This window comes from Daucus carota, chromosome 7, assembly GCF_001625215.2.
Source record: "Daucus carota subsp. sativus chromosome 7, DH1 v3.0, whole genome shotgun sequence".
Classification (NCBI taxonomy): Eukaryota; Viridiplantae; Streptophyta; class Magnoliopsida; order Apiales; family Apiaceae; genus Daucus; species Daucus carota.
The window spans coordinates 14,384,400-14,390,399 of NC_030387.2; the positions used below are offsets into that span (position 1 = coordinate 14,384,400).

Here is a 6,000-nt window from a genome sequence, read left to right on the forward strand (position 1 = left end):
ACTTTGATAATGTTGAATTAATAAGAGATAATTATCATCACCACATGTCAATGGTGATATGTCCGATGCAGATAATTCATAACAAGGAGAATGTGAATTTCAGTAACTACAAAAGATATGTTATCAAAAATTCTCAAGGTATCCTTAAAGATTAAGATTAAGTAGTTGGATCATAATTTTAATCCTGAGAGAGATGATAGGGAAGATGACTTTATGCCTTTAGAGAAAGCGAAGCCAAAAAAAAATGAGTCATTGGTCCTTGATGACTTCAAACACGTTATAATTATATTGGTCCCTACATAAGGAAAGTCATATACATCAATTTGGATGAAATTGGGCATGAATCAAAATAAGTAATTTTATCATGTACATATCCATGGGCTGTCAAATGTATGTGAAATAGTTTAAGGAAAGAAAAGAAAAGAACAAAGATAAACTTATCTTGATTTTCTCCCAAAAATTTTCTTTTGAAAAATGGGATGATTGGGAGAGTCTCTCACACAAATTCATTCTTTTTGATACAAATTCTTCCTTTCTACAACAAATTGAGAGCAGGCTGAAGAAAGTTTATATTCAAACTTTTTTATTTTCTCTCACCTTTCTCATTTATTCTCTAATATTCTTCAAGTGAAAATCTAAGAGTAGTACAAGTATTGTTATTTGGGAAAGCATTCACTAGGAGAGAATTAATAATATATTAAGAGTGTATTCAATTGGAATCTGAAAAGGGTTTGTTTTTATTTATGAAATTCGAGTGTATTCAACTGGGAATTTTATAGCCATTGTCGGAGGTTCCATCGATTTTCACCGATGAAAAACTCCGAATCAGTTAATTTATCTTGATTTGTTCTTATTTTCTCAATAATACTCCCCAACGGATCTGTACTTTGATATTATATCTACTCGATTTTCAAGATTTTGATTTGGTGATGAATCAATTGGGACGGGTCAATGACGAGTTAGCGACTGCGATTCAGTTTTAGCCATTTCCGGAATCTACATATAGTTATATTCGGTACGGTAAGGATTGTGTAAATTGACCCCACGACAATGGCGTGAGTTCAAAATCTTCGTTCTTATTGTTTTTAAATGTATTTGTCTTATGTCCTTTGTTAATGGTTATATTTTCGTAATTGAATTTTGTGTCTCGTTTATTACTAGATTTATAAGGCTTTATATCGTAAATTGTGTTTTGGACATGTTCTTTAGTTTGAATTTTTATGTTCTTTTTGAGGGAGTGCCATGGTTGATGGCTTCTTGATCGTATATTGCGATTTTGGTTGTCTTTATTTTAACGATTGTGTCATTTTAGATGACTTTGTTTTGGTGCCAAGCATAATCTTTCATGCTTGTTTCTTTCTTTCTTCCTCCTTCTTTCCTCTCCACCTTATTTTCTTCCTTTCCGCGGATTTTGTCCTTTATCTGGGTTTTCTTCTCAGTCATTAAAGTTTTATTGGCTAAATTTCCGGGGCCATCTTTGCATGACCTTCGGTTAGTCGATAGACTTTTTTGAATGAAAGTTCTCATTTCTTCTTAGTTTTGCGGATTTTTTTTCTTTCGAGTGTTTTTTTCACGCATCATAAATTTTTATCTAATTTCTCGTGGGGCTTTTTGACATGCCCTTTGGTTAGATGAAAGTTTTTATGTATGAAAAAAACTCTTCCGATTCGGTATTGTATTTCGGTACAATTCACTGACGTGAAAGTCTTATGACAAAAAAAAATTGGGAATTTTAACATCTTGAGATATTCAATTACGAATTTAAATTATACTACAAAATCTGGTGGTATTCAATAAGGATTTCAAATTATAATTAAAAATTTGATGATATGTGAAATTATTTAAAATCTATTAAAATATGATCGTATTCAAATGTGATTGTTTTTTGGATTTCATGAAATGATGAATTTTGTGGGTTTGTCCAATATATATTACGTTTTTTAAAATCTAAGCATAATCTATGCGATTTTAAAACATTATGGCTAAATCTTTAAATCACTGTGTGCATCAAATTTTATGATATTTTATCTAAAATTTGCATAAAATCAAAATCACATATTATCTATTAAAATTTATAGATTATATAACTTTTTTTTTGAAACAAAGATTATATATAAAATATTAAAATTTCAGTTAAGTATGCCCTTAAATATTAGTAATTAATAATACTAGCAATATGCCCGTGCTTCGCACACGTGAATTTTAGTATGTCGCTGAAAATTGCTGAAAATTACTCTTTTCTTGTTATTTTTTTTGAACAGCTCCACATCATGCTATACTACATTAAGTATCAGAAATGCTTCAGGGTAAAGTTCCTGATATTTTCTTACCTGGTAAAAACTTATACATTGAACTTGCCTTTGTGCAGGCAATATCAATGTTTCGTTTATGCTATTAGCTTGGTTCTGAGTCACAACCTATCGATACTAGGAACACTGATGTGATCTCTACTCGTTCTCTTAAATCATGGTTTAACATCTCTGTGCGCTAATAAATTTCCTAATGATAATATACCATATGACTATTATCTCAATCATAAAACATGTAGTTGAAAACTATTAATAACCAAAATCCATTACATGCAATATCATGCTGCAACTGGTCATTTTCATTTCAACTTGATTAATGATTCATTAATAATAATTACTATAAAAGTACAATTACACCAAAAGAAATACAACTCCTAGGCTATCAAGACAGTACATGATAACTACAGGTTAATTGATGCAGATTCTGAATCTTCGGTGTTTACTGGCTGGCTATTCTTTGCAAAAGTTTCATCTTTTAGCTGGCAAGAAGAGCATTATCCCTTGAAAAAAAAATTCGGCTGAAACTGTAGCCAAGCGGAGAACCTGGTACAGTCTATCAGTTAGATTGATAGGTGCAGTTCCTCGAAATGCATCACTCTTTGTCAGGCAATAGATAGATCTCCATACCCTGTTATGAACTAGCCTGCAAATTGACACGACCACCAAAACACAGCATGAGATGACCCTGTTATCACTAACACATGAGAATGGTATATCTATATACATATCATCAGTGCAGTAGTTGAGTAACCTATATTAATTGTTCTTGAATCCGTAAATCTCTCTAGTTAATGACTCAGCCTCTGTCAGACAGGGCTTTCAACATCTGCTAGATATCCTCCGAGGATGCCTGCACATCTGTTTTGTACTTACCAGTGTCGATGGTAGGAAGCTTGCCAAAAATTAAAGCATATATGCAATGATATCCATCTAAAGATGAAAATGGCCAAGCTGAAAATATAGACTTGTCAGTGTACGACTATTTTGTAAAAACTCAAGGGAGGATGTTACAACGCTCGGCAGAGCTACCCTGCAGTAATGATGTGAAACAAAACGGCCTACTTATTTCTCGATTGAGTTTAATTTCCTTCTTTACTACTACTCTCCAAGCAACTATTTATTAATATTAACTTTGGATATCTCTCTTTAGATTTGTACTCTTGTTTCGCTGAACCTCTACACAAAGGCATTAATAGTTATTTAGAGATCATCAATGGTGGAAAAGTCAAGACAGAAGCCAAAGAAAAAGATGAATATCCATAAGTCAATACGGAATTAAAAAACAATACATAAGTTCAAAGAGAACCAAGTAAACCTCTTGCTAAATCATCCTAAACAAAAATAGCAGAAACAATGTTTCAAAGCATTGCAATCACTTATTCAAAAGGAAAAAACATAGTTCATCGCATTCCTAATATTGAATTCAAGCATCCATGAATATTGGGAAGCAAACTGGGCAGATGAAAACTGTCACTTCTCCTGCAGCATGAACAAATAAATGAACATTAGCCCATGGTGTTGCTTAATAATCGTGGCAAAATAATTGGAATGTTGTATATGAAAGGTAAAAATATAACCGTCTTAATTTTCTTGTTGGACGACTTGTAAGAGCCTGGAGTGTCTCCGGGAGTGTTTCCGTATTCATCCAAATCCACTACAATATTCTGTGTACAAATTTTTGAGTATATAAGATGTATTAGTGTGTCAAGCATGCATTGCCAAAGATAACATTGATGTTTAAAGTCTAAGAAAAAAACTTACATCGCCCATTCCGGAAGATGTTGAAGTGGGTGCATGACCCACTAAAGTTGCAGAATAACCAGACTCAAATGCATCACTTGCATAGTAGAGCTTGCTATTCAACAGTATGTTGTCACTTTTAAGCTGAATATTTAGAGTGACTTCTTTGCGAGCAATGTCCTTTATAATTTGAGGGAATTCTGTACTTTTCAACTACAATATATAAACTATGATAAGAATTTTTTTTAATAATAATTAAATACTGATTGTCACTAAAATAAAGGAAAAAAAAGTATTGTACATTAGTATTCTCTGCAATCAGTTTAGTAGCAGTCTTGCCGACCAGACGTTTCGCAGCACGGTCCATGAGAACAAAATTATAAGCTTCAGTATGGTCCTCGGCCAAAATAACAATACGATACCTGCAACAAAATACGGATCAATTATAATAGACGAATTAAAATTTTAATTTTATTGAAAATATGATGAAAAAGACAAAGAAGAGTATGTGCTCTTGAACAACTTGCACTTCTGTTGTTATAATACAAAATAGACACCCCTAAACTATTAGCTGGCAATATATTTCGCGTAAACACACGCACACATATTATTCAATTTCCACAATTTTGATAGTCACATTTTTGTTCCTTGCATGAATAAAATTAGCAATGAGTTCATAAATGTTAACTGAATAACATCATTGTATTTGCTGATGAAATTTGTTTTTGTATGACTTGTCACTTGTGTTCTGTTTGCAGACTACTGTATCAGGAATTGGCCTTTTTGATCACTTAATTCACATATGGGAATTCAATGGGGTTCTAGTACCAGTAACTTGCAGCCTATATTTCATGCTTAAAATTCTAACAATGACAAACAACATGTTAATAATTTGCCTACCTTTTCTCCGAAACCGGGTAGCTTCCTTGGCATTTTGCAGTACACTTAAACTTTCCCTCTATTGTGTATGCCTCCTCCCCACAACCAATGCAACTAAAAAACCACCAGGCAATCGACTCTTCTACAACCTTGACTTTAACTTTGCATAGTAAAAATGCCTGATAAAAAAGGAGTTTGTATTAGCTCAGGTTAATAATGTTTGTTAGGTTTAGACAAACATATACAGTCTGACCTCAAGCATGTCAGTGCTAGTCTTTTCACTAAGCTCTTTCAGCGATATAGTTTCAACAACCGGAGCAGCTGGAGTTAGATACTCAGATTGTGACGACAAACTTTTTTCAGCAGCTATATAGCCATCAGCACGGAGCCTAATCATTTGCAAACTATTAGATTATTTAAGAAGCATGGATGATATAAGATTGGCTGTACAAAGAAAACATGCAAACCTCTCTCGCATAGAAGTGACAATATCAGTATCCAGGTTGAAGTAGACCTTTGAAGATGGTATAGTACTTATCTGTACAGACTCTGGTGTGCAAAACAGACGCAAAAAAATGTTAAAAATAATTTCAGAATAACGAAATATAAGCAGGCCCATATAAAAATATATCTAAGTTAGACATACTCTTAAATATCTTCAGCTTTGTACTGGCCAATATAGCAATAAGAGGCTTTTCAGCTGCCTCACTGAACTCTGCATCAGTCGAGATGGCAAGCTTCCCCCACACAGTTACCTTGTGAGAGTGCCTGTACAATGAAAGAAACATGATATTAAAAAGTAATAAATTTGATTACATAGGACATATCACATGATTGACAAAATAAGTTATGTTATACTACTTATACCTTCCACCAGTTATTCGGAACCTTACTATGTTCCTGTCGCCGTACATGGTTTTGATAACAGTCACACGCTCAAAATCTTCAACAGCTCCAATAACATCTAAATGTAAGACAAATTAATTTAGATAAAAAAACAATATATAATGTCATTTGAAATCATATACAAAACTTGTTTGGTGAAAAATATATTAAGGACTAATTACCTGCT

General features: G+C 33.0%; 1 long non-coding RNA gene across 1 annotated transcript; it reads right to left on the reverse strand.

Annotated features, from left to right (window-relative positions):
- Positions 1-3,569: 3,569 nt before the first annotated feature.
- Positions 3,570-4,247, reverse strand: LOC135147747 (uncharacterized). Its single transcript, XR_010285532.1, has 3 exons — positions 4,071-4,247; positions 3,887-3,973; positions 3,570-3,788 (listed from the first exon to the last, which is right to left on the reverse strand). It is a non-coding gene; the product is annotated as an uncharacterized LOC135147747 (long non-coding RNA).
- Between the last annotated feature and the right edge of the window lie 1,753 nt (positions 4,248-6,000).